Raw genomic sequence first — 12,122 nt, forward strand, 5'->3', positions numbered from 1 at the left:
GTGCTGGCTGGACCCCACCCATGCACAAATTCATGCACCAGGCCTCTAGTCTATAATAATAAAAGGGTAATATTCTAATTAGACCGGACATATTCCGGACATCATTCAGGATGTCCTTCCCGGTGAAGCTGGGGCCAGAGGGAAGCCAATGCCGGCAGCTGGGGGAAGGAAGGCCTACTCTTGCACAAATTTCGTGCATTGGGCCTCTAATAATATAATAATAAAGGATTCCTGAAAATTGAAGCCCCATCCCTGAATGTAATGTCTACTTAAAGAACTGGAGCTGTTTTCAAATCCTAGCTGATGGACACAGGAATTGTTACCTTCTTTCCCAAGTAGGCCACTCTCTGGTTATCTGAGAACTAGATCCTGAAACACAGAAAGTCTGAAACTAGTTAAGAAGTTGCCTAAAAATCGGTACCATGCAAGTTTAAGATACCTTTTCCTAGGGCCCCAGGGACCTTGAGAAAATAAAAGGATCATTTGAGCCGCTGATGGGCATGCACACAACATACATCTCTTAATCCTGCACAATCTCCAAAATCAGCATTTTGCAATTACTCAACAAATTATTATCTAGCATGGACTATGGTAGCAACTAGAGATACAAACTCAGAATTCACAACCAAGTGGTGTAGACTGGCATGAAACTTCGAAATACATCCAATGCATGGAAATGCCAGAAAGGAGATATTTACCAAGTGTATGGAGCACAGATGCAGAAATGGCAGGAGGAGGGTGAGGTCAGAAATCTTATCTCTTTAGACTTTCGGCACATTTATTACCTTTTTAACATACACATTTCCTTTCCCCTTTGTACACATATACATTATTTTTCCCCTATAAGATGTTTTCTCCAACCAAAATTAAAACTATTAAGAATTGGGCTGTGTCTGCATAGAAAATATCAATAAATGTGGGCCCAAATAAAGCTTCCTCTGATATTACCAAATAACTGACTTTCTGCCAGTTGGGCTATGGCTCTGTGTTCTAGACATCCCTGTGTCTAACCTGTAAAATTGTCATCACGGAACCCCTCCCCAACTTACACCAGACCTCATACCAGATACGGCAAAGCTCTGTAAGATCATTCATTCCCTATATAATCTGAGGGCCAGATAAAGGGCATATATGCAAGCAAGATATGGTTCTAAGTGCAAGGGTAGATCATGTCATTTTCACATCTCTGAGCTACAGAGCTGAAAGAAATGAGTCAAACCCACACATTTTTCTTTTATAAGAAGTTGAGGTCAAGTAATATAATCAAATACTCAGAGCCAGTCACCCTACCACCCCATATACATACACACATACACATTTCTTGGGTTTAAATACAATATTGATTCTCCCCTTTTTGGAAAATGAGGTAGTGTTATCTAACGTAGTGCTTCTCAGCACACATTGTAAATCAGAAATTACTGTTGCTTGGGACCTATCTTGATTTTATTGGTCTTAATAATAAATGCCCTCACCCTGGCTGGTGATAGTGGTTAGAGCATTGGCCCACACATCTAAGGCTGGTGGGTTAAATTCCCAGTCAAGGGCATGTACCTGGGTTGCAGATTCAATCCCTGGCCCTGTTGGGTGGGGGGTTGGGGGAGGAGTGTGGGAGGCAATCAATTAATGTGTCTCTCTCACATGGATGTTTTTCTCTCTCCCCTCCACCCTCCCTTCCTTCCACTCTCTAAAAAAAAAAAAAAAAAAAAAAAAAAGGGGGAAAAAACCCCCAAAAAAGGAAAAAATGTCCTCTAGTGAGGATTAACAAACAAAACAAAATGCCCTGGGTGCTTCTGATATGCAAATGCTTGAGAATCACTGATTCAATAAAAAGGGTGTGCCCTGACAATGGATCAAGATACTTGGAAAGCTCCTACAATCTTAGATGAGGTAGCATTAATAGAAGTGTAGCTAACCAAAGGAGGTGATAACCACAGTGAACTGCAAAGTGATATTGGGCCAGATTTGGAGTTTGGGGGTAATTCTGGAAATGTAGATATTGGGAGTATGCTCCAATGACTCAATGAAAAGATCACATACCAGTCTGTTAAGGAGACTTGATTTTAAGCTTATTTGGCAAGTATCCTCATCTCTCTGACCCTCAGACCCCTCTTCTGAAAAAGGAGGGGTAATCTAAAGTCTTCTAAGGAGCAAGCCAGCTATAGAATTCTCTCCATTTTTTTAATTCTAGGACAGAAGAGAGTCCCAATAGAACAGTAAGAGCATACTGTGAACAATTGGAGTGGGATGTGAAAACTGTCTTTAGATGTAAGAAAGACATCAGGAAAAACAGGGATTAGTTCGCTTGCCTCTGCTCTGGAGGGCATAACCAGTCCCAGTCAGCTGAGGTTTTGGGGATGGAGATGAGTTTGGAGCAGTGGTTAATTTTAAACTTTAGCATTTTGACACCACCATGCCTATCTATGCATAGTATATGAACATCGATCCTATATCATGAATGAATGAATGAATGAAAGATAAACCAACCAATCAATAGACAATGGAGCGATAGACAATGATAGACTTGGATTCTAGTCCTTCTCTACCATTAACGGGCTGGGTGAAGCTGAGCACATTATTAGCCCCCTCTACCTCAGTTTCCTCCTCAATAAACTGAGAACCATCATCATGACCCAAGGAATCCCTCAGAGTGAAACCTGTAGGAAATATCAGATATTAATTTACATTGCCAAGTAAACTAATTCTGTTTGAATACTGGTTTTCATGATTAAATATGATGTGGACATTTAAATGACTATCTCCAGATGCATCTTAATTCTACCATCTCTACCTTATCTCTTAGGTACACACGGTATCATCCTCTCTCTAGGAAATGAGAAGGTAATTTCCACTCCTGATGATTCCCATCCCAGCCCCACTTTGGAAAGGGCTCTTCTCTCTGGTGGCTTCCCCTGATGCTACTGTGGTTGCTAAGCAACAAGGAGCTAAGCAGGAGCAAAATGTAATCGTCCCAGGAAGGGAATTCCAGGTCTGACAATGACTGAATTGTAGTTTTGGAACCTTTGCCTTCCTGGCTGAAAGAAATTCACTAAAGGAAGCTTTCTTGGCACATGGTTCCTGGTACAGATGCTCTAAGACAGCAGCTTTCCGTACCTGAAAGGCAGCAAGGTGTGGAGGGGAGCATTCTTCTGGGTTTTCATTTCCTGGCTCCCTGGCAGATATTTTTGTCACCGTAGCTCCAAGCCCCAAATCCCCAGCAAGATCTGGACTGCTTCCAATTCTTAACTGAGCTTTAGGTACCCAGGTATGGGAGTTTATGTTTATATCACTGTGCATGGCACAGGATCCAGAAGGAGATTGCAGAGGAATACCAGGAGGAGATAAAGGCTCTTCATTTCCCCAGGAACCTACCTACCTGGGCTTTGACAGGCAGAGGTATGCGCAGACAGGTGTTGTAGGGATGGCTTATTTAAATGAGGGGGGGTATTGAAAAAGAACAGGGGAGCCTCATGGAAGGCAGATATGGGAAGCATAACCATGCCTCAGGGGAAAGGGAAGTGCCAGGCAGCTCCTGGTCCTTCTTCCTCTCCAGTCTCCCTGACTCTTGCCTACGCTTCTCTCTGTCTGTCTGTTCCATTTCCTCAGGGACAGATTTTTCCTCCCCAAGATGCTTGGGTTTGCTCCTTCCCAACTTTGGCATGCATCTGACTTTTGTTTTCCCTACCCTCCATGACAGCCTCAGCTGCAATTTCTTTGTGATTCCATTTTCTTATCCAAAATCTTGTTGCCTTCCAGTACATCAAGGGGAGCACTCATGGCAGCCAGGACTGAGGTTAAGAGGCTGGTACACACGTGACCCTTGGGCCTTAATCCTTTGTCCAGGAGGATTACCGGAATGTGTCTATGATGGGGCAGGGGCTGGACTGGCACTCCAGGGGTGTGTAGGATGAAGAGCTAAACTGTCAGGAAACTTACACATTTCTAACACTGAGGACATCTTGCGACGTGGGAAGAACTCAGGCTTTGACGCTGGACAGTTTTGGGTTTGACTCACTCTGAGGAAGATGTGGCAAGCTTCTGTGAACTTGGCTTCTTCCTCTGAAAAATGACAAAGGCAGCATCCACTCTTTAGGGCTTAAGTGAGGATTAGGTGTTGTTAGATAATGAAATGTATGAAAAGCATCTATGTGGGCAAGATTATGTTAGATGCTATAAGAATATAGGAAATACACAGCATATATATAGGTGTGTGTGTGTGTGTGTTATGGTCATGGGAAAATATTAATTCGAGCCCTGTTTCTTGGTCAATGGGTTTATCCAGACTCTGGGATTGGAATCCACAGAGGCATCCTTTGTCTCTTAATAGTTAAGCTATTCGTGTCAAGGCACCTATCACATATACCACTATGGATCCTGACACTACATAGATCTTCAAAAGTGTCATTTGGTTTAACCCAGTGGCAAGTGATCCAGCATAAGGGACATGAAACGGAACCAGCTGAGGAAGCTGAGACAAATGATTCAATATTACACAGCCAGTAGGTAGTAGAACTGGGGTTAAAAGCCTGACTCCAGAGCCCCCGCCCAGCCTCTCAAAGGCAGCACTGCCTCCCCAGGGAGCAGCACAGAGGCACCTGGATGCTCCTTATATCAGGGGTTTAGGATGTACTGAATGAGCTTGTTGACTTCTGCCTTCTTAACTAAATGAATCACAGCAACTTTGAAATGTCAAATTATAGAGCTGGCATGTTTGTGAGAGATCATTTGGACCAAGCAATTCGTTTTGAAGATGAGAGAAAACTGAGAACCAGAAAGATCAACTCACTTCTCCACATTTTTATGCAGCTGACAAAGCCAGGTTTAGAAACCAACACAATGAATTGCAGTTTCCAGAGCCTTTCCCTTTCTACCCAGAGGCTGGGCCTTAGTGCCCTTGCAGAACAGCTCAGATTAGGATAATGAGAACTGAGAACCAGGAAGTTCATCAAATGGACACCCCAATGGGCTTTCAAAACAAGGATATCTGGACGTGTTCTCTTTGATAAAACAATCTGTTGCCTATTTTTGTTTGTCAATTTTTATACTGAATTGTGATTCAAAGGAAAGAAAATGGGGTTGAATGCTTCACAGACCAATATTCTCTCAGCAATTGTTTTATTGTTGAATAACCGATAGTAAAAAATGTATTAGAGAAAAAAGTAAGAGAAAAATATTTTGAGAGGTTAACAGTAGCTGTAAGTATAAACTTATGTATGGAATATTATTAAAATCATTGACAAAAAATTCTTGTAAGACAAAATCAATTATGCAATGTCATATATTTATAGTGAAAAATGTAGAATCCATCCATCCCTCCATATTGGAAGCCATTGGGTACAGGGCACGAGAGGCATTATGAACAGTATAAAGAAGGGTAAGATACTCTCCTAGCCTGGGAGACACCCTCAATCCAGACAGGAGCTCACAATCACTAGTTCCAGGTCTGTAGGGAAATTGATTGAACATGATTCTCCACTCAATCAGAAATGATGACCAATCCAATAATTTGCATCTTTGCTTATCCATATCCTCAGTTAATTTTACCAAGCTCATCAGCTTCTGGATCTCACATGGTATTGTAAGTAAAGGAGTGCCCTTACAGACAACAGTATGGGTACCCATAATTAATTATGTTACCTGCAATCAATCTCCACTATTTAAAATTAGAAGAAACTAATGTGCAGCAAAAATGTCTAAAGGCTCTGAAATTTTCTTCAATCAATTAAATTAGATGTGTGTGTGTAAGCATTTCAACTCTAGTCCTCAATTTCTTAACAGTCAAATTCTTCTCTCAAAAAATGAGATAGCATGGGTAAATTACTGAGGACAGTGGCTGACACATAGTATGGCAAATAAGCAACAGTTACTGGTTTCCATCTCAGCTTGCCTACCTAGACTATTTTCTCTCTGTTCTATATGAACTCTCATTTCTTTAGGTCACTCAAAATTCTGCTTTTGGTGATACATCATCATTGAAGATTATTACTATACTAGAGGCCCAGCGCACGAAATTCATGCACTGGGGGGGGGGGGGTCCCCTCAGCCCCACCTGCACCCTCTTGCAGTCCGGGAGCCCTTGGGGGATGTCCGACTGACGGCTTAGGTCCCTCCCCATGGGCCTAAGCTGTCAGTTGGACATCCTTAGTGTTGCCACAGAGGAGGGAAAGGCTCCCGCCACTACAGCTGCGCTTCCTAGCCATGAGCCCAGCTTTTGGCTGAGCAGAGCTCCCCCTGTGGGAGCACACAGACCACCAGGGGGCAGCTCCTGCATTGAGCATCTGTCCCCTGGTGGTCAGTGCATGTAATAGGGACCAGTCATTCCACTGTTTGGTCAATTTGCATATTAACCTTTTATTATATGGGTTGCATCTAATGCTTTAACCACTGGGGTAACCTGCATATGGTTGTGATACATACTTCAATGATCTCAAACCAATATGCCCACATTTGAAAGAACAAAGGAGAAATAAAATGAACAAATTAATGAGATTTAATTTTGTTTAACCTTAGTGCATAAAATAAAATGTTGGCTTGTTTATATAATTCTATTCTTCAAATAAGGGCACCTCCCTATGGAAATGATGACAAAGCCTTTTCTGCAGTGTAGAACACAAGACTATAAAAGGCAATTATATCTATCTAAGGATTCATATATTTACTAGTTATGCAGGGCAGGTGTGAAAAGGGTCAGAGCTCAGTACTATATCTGTTCAGAGGGTGTGGCAGATTCTGGGGGTAAAGCCCCCTGAGAGCAGTGGATCAGCCATATAGATAAGGCAAGCTTCCAACAGTGATATCAATGTTTAGTCACTACTGCGATAAAGGGTCAAAGATAAGTTCATGGGTGTGCTGAAGGTAGGCAGAACATAGTGATAGTAAAGCCAAGGCAGTTAAAACTGCAGGTAGCATCTGAGAGACTTGTTCATGGCCTGGGAGAAGGAAGAGATTGTCAGAGTAAGGCAAGAACCCAGACCTGGCAAAGGGATACAGAGCAAGTCCAGCCATTAGAAATTATGGTCACAATAGTGATTAAAACAGAAGTGGAGACCTCTGATCACACTATAGAGTAGTGGGGTCCAAGAAGGTATCTCAGACTCCAAAATTCAGGTGGAGGGACCTGGTGGTCAGAATGAAGGCCCTAGGGAGCAATGAGTTAGTCCAATGGTTAGAACAAAAATAGACTAACCTGCCAGAAAGCCAAATATTCAGCATGTCAGGCTGTTCCAGTATTACTTGCACAAAGACCAGGTTCTAAGCATCATCCTGTCGGCTCAAAGGGAGAATAAAGAGACCTACTTAAGTTTTTCCTTAAATCAGATTGCTTTGATGCCTGGAGTAGGGTTGAACTTTTATGTGGAAATCAATGTGTATTGTAGAGAAGCAAAGACACCAGCAGAAGAATTGCGGAGGCAGGGTGAGAGACGTTGTTAAAAAGGTCTTTATACATTGTACAGACAATTTTATTTATATTAGGAATCAGTTTCTACTCAAGGTCAAGCTTTTAACAACTAGCTTGAACAGTAAATAAAAGAAAATCCATTAACTGGGAAAATTCAAAATTATTGCATCACTTATACAGATACAAGTATTTTCTCTTACTGGGTAGATTTTAAGTGAATCAGAAAGCAAAATAAGCACGTTGCTTTAACAATTTCAAAATATTTATTGGATACTAACTACTGAAAAAGATTTTTCTTGCCATAGATTTTTATCTTGCTACAACTCTTCCCAACAACTGATACCCCCACCAGACAATCTTCTGCATATTGCTTTCTGTATTTATCACTAATCCCTTTCTAAAGTGCTTAGATCGAATGCTTGTCTCCTACCCCTTATCACCCTAAAGGGCTGCGAGAAACAGGGTTGTACCTAGCCACATGCTAAGAGTCAGGAGACTCTGCACTTGATGGGAAGAAGAAGCCCAGAGAATGAGGGCAGGCCAGTTCAGCACATTCAAGAGTTTTGTCCAGAGGAGACTATAGGTGGTTTAATTGCCTTCTACAGTGGTAGAGTTTGGATTATTTGCTACCTCCAGCCATGCCCTCCCCATCCTTACCCCCTTCTACTCTTACTGATGTTCCCAACCACTCTCTACACTTCTACATGCCTCCACTGGCTATGCAGAACTTAAGGTTAAAATTTGGGATGACTTCCAGTAGCCTTTTAATTACATGGAGGAAGTAGAAAGGCTTCCAATTCTGGTTATAATGGACTGACTTGTATCACACTTGCCTACCTGCGGAAAACAAAGCACATTTGTTTAAAGGCATTTGACAGCACAGGAGGAAGACTGATATTCTGCACTGTTTCTTCTCTCAAGACATATGCTAATTCAGAAGCCTCTCATGGAACAAGAGTATGAGAAACCAGGTAGAAAGTAGTAGCTAAAAGGCAGAAAACCTGCGTATGGTCTCACCATATTATGAGGCCAGGGAGACAAGAAAATGTTGTGTTGTTTGGAGCTTCCAAGGCAGCCAGGATTTGAAGGGCCAGAGTCACAGAGAGAAGTACAACACAGAGAAGTAAGCTCTTATACTGATTTTCCTTTTGAAGAAGGTGATGATTCCTAAGTAACATGTAACAAGATGTTGACAGGTTGAGGAGAAAACAAATTAAGAAGATAAGAAGCTAAGCAGAGCTTTCTGCAACCAAAATTATAAGAAGAAAAATATTAGAGTTCAGGCCCCACTAAGAAGGAAGCGTTCTTGTAAATATTTTCAGGCTTTTATTTGGATGGTTGAAGGCCCTCACCTTAGGAATAAAGATAAACTGGAAACAGACTACACCTTACAATGACAGAGGCCCAGCTTTGAGCTAATTCAGCATCTGATTAAAATCAGATGAGCTCTCTGTAGGAATCAGAAGTACATTCTTTCTGGAGGGAAGTAACATCAATCAGAACTTCTGTAATTCTTATATACAATGTCTGGAATTCAATAAAAAGTTACTATGCATTCAAACAGATAGATGAAATAGGAAAAAGACTATATAAAACTAGGTAAAAGTTGGTCCAGATTTTGAAGTTCTCAGACATGGATTCTAAAATAATTTCAATTAATATATTTAAGGGAAAAAAGTTACAGAATTCAACTAGATCCATCTTTTTCATTAAAAAAAATAGAAATAGAAGAAAAAAATTCAGTGACAGGTAAAGTTCTCTATAAATGGGCTTAATGGCAGATTAGACACAACTGAAGGGAGGATTAAAAAAAATGGAACTTAGGTCAATAAAAGATAAACAGACTAACGCACAGACCAAAAGAAAATACAGAAAAGATATACACTAAGTGCAAACTATAAAGCATGATTTAATATATTCTGAAGGATTAAAACATTTTCAAGGTCAGAGAATAATAAATGACAAAATTGAATTAACTAGAAATCAGTAACAAAGAGATAAACCAAAAATAACAAAATCCTATTTATTTGAAAATTAAACAATATACTTGTAGTAACTCATGAGACAAAGAAAAAACATACAGTGATAGATTAGAGTTAAATAATAACTAAAATACAAGGTATTCCAACTTTTGGAATGCAGCTAAAGTCATGTTTGAAGTGAAATTTATCGTCTTAAATGTATGTAATAGAAAAGAGTAGAGCCTAAAAGAGCACTGATAGCATTATCCATCTGTAGAAAGGAAAAACAAAATAAACCTATATAAGTAGAAAAAAAGGAAATAATATAAAAATGATCATAGCAGAAACTAATAAAAAGATAACAAATATAAATTAACAAGCCCAAAGATGGTGTTTTGAAAAAGGGTTGAGTAGCCTTTTATATGTAGGCTCATAAATCATAAGTTTGAAGTAATTTTGACAGGTAAAATATATATAGATTTTCTCTCTACTGACCAGAATGTATGCATGCATTTCTGAGATGCTTTGGGTCATTTTTAAAATGGGGGGGAAGGGGGGGGGATAGCTTTGGGCTTTGCAAAAAAAATAATTGTTGATGTGATTATTTTTAATTATGTATATTTGTATATATGTGTGTTACATAAATAATATACTTAAAATTTATATTTTTTATTGATTTCAGAGAGAAAGGGAGAAGGGGAGAGAGATGGAAACATCAATGATGAAAGAGAATCATCAATTGTCTGCCTCCTGCATGCCCTCCACAGGGGATTGAACCCCAAAACCCAGGCATATGCCCTGACTGGGAAGGGGGTCTGGTGTGAGACTGGGACCCCTTGCTCTTCACCGGAGGCCTCCACAGCCCAGATATCCATCCCAATTAAAAAAACAAAACTGAAAAACAACAAAACAAAACAAAACAAAAAACATGTGGGTATTGGACCAGCCTGTACCTCATCTCTGCCCCTCCTCTGGTCTCAATGTGATTTCTTCTTTCTCTAGTTGTAGGACTTCCATTCAGGCAGTTCTGAATGATGGTTGTTCTGTATTTTAGTTGTAATTTTGATGTGGTTGTGGGAGGCAGTGAGTAATGGCATTTACCTACGCCCCATTTTGGTTCTCTGTTTCTGTTGCCTAATTCTTAATAGGACTTGTGGTAGATATCAGTTGTGCCCTGATATAAATTCACTTATTTCCCCGCCCCCCCCCCCCCAAAATAGAATATGCATTTTTTTAGGAACACTGGGAATGAAGATTGCATTTCCAGTCTCCTTTGCAGCCAGGTGTAGCGAGGTGGTTCTGGTCAATGTGATGGCAGTAAAAGTGATATATGAAATTTCAGGAAATGTCTTTCTTGACATTTTTTGAGAGAAAGGGGCTTCTAATATTCTACCACCTAAAATGCAGGTGCTGCCATCTCAGACATGAGGTTGGTATCACACACTATAAATTAACCAGATCGAAGGAGCCCAACACTTGGATTACTATTCCCATCCAGAATCATCTACCAGATTTTACATGAGAAACAACTCTCCTGCAGTTCTGTTATTTTAGGGTTTCCTTTACTCATTACTTCTAGCTTACTTCTAACTAATCAGGGATCATCATCAGAATGTCACACCAATATTCCTGTACCTCAATAAGCTCATAGTGAAGTCATAAGGACTTCTCAGTATTTTAATGACCACATTAGACAGAGGTAAAATTTTATTGTGCTTGAATTCCAAAGTCAGTACACATTTCAAACTTTTGCTTGGTTCTTTAACTAGGAAGAATTTATCTATTATAGGACCCTTCCTAGCCTACATTATCTGCCTCATCAAATGAAATGACTATTGATAGGCTGATTTCATTATGTTAAGATACTGACACCAGAGGTTTCCTGTTAAAATATTAGTTTGTACTTGAAATGAATATTCAACAGTTAACACTTTAATGTAGGGAAGGTGATTGCATGGGAGTATTTTTTGGAACCATCTCTAGAGTTCCAACGCAGAAGCACCTCTCTCATGCCTTATAATATTCTCCTTAGGAAAACTTCTTGGGAAAATCAACATTGGGAGAGGAAGGGAAGGGATAAAACTGGGGCAAACTAAAACCTGGGTATCTGACCTCACCATTCAAGAAACACATTGATTTGTAGCAACCTGTAGATAGAGAAACAATAATTGGAAGTGACCCTGCCATAGTCCTGAACAGGGCATAAAGGCCTCTGGAGACCCTTACCTGACTTGGGTTTGTTACATAACAGAAAAACCCAGGAGGATTTAGGTGAAGACTAAGTAGTTATTGAAATTGATGGGAAAATGGAAGCTTATGTTTCAAATTTACAAGTATTTTAAAGAATAATGTAAAAGGAGGAGAGGTATTCTGCAAGTGAATTGAAGAATGGAAGGGAATGTTGAATTGCTATTCTATCCATGTGTTATTTTAGCCTTTGGGTGAATACCATTTGTATAATATGATCTTTATAAAGATCAGCCTAAAGAAATTAATCTGTAATGTTCCTCATATTTATTTGCATCTCAGGGATAAGTTGGCATAATAGAAAGAAACTCTGCAGGGCTACCGAGATCCAAATTTCAATTTTGTCTCAGACCCTTTACTAGTTGCATAATCACAGGCCCATTACTTAACATTTTGAAATTCAATTTTCCTTTCTGTAAATAATATATCTTCATCATGGCTATGAAGTTTAGATAATGAAGTATAGGCAAAACATGTCTAACCTATTGCTCCTTTCCAACCCCACATCTCAACCAGAA

Source organism: Myotis brandtii, unplaced genomic scaffold (assembly GCF_000412655.1).
Source record: "Myotis brandtii unplaced genomic scaffold, ASM41265v1 scaffold212, whole genome shotgun sequence".
NCBI lineage: Eukaryota > Metazoa > Chordata > Mammalia > Chiroptera > Vespertilionidae > Myotis > Myotis brandtii.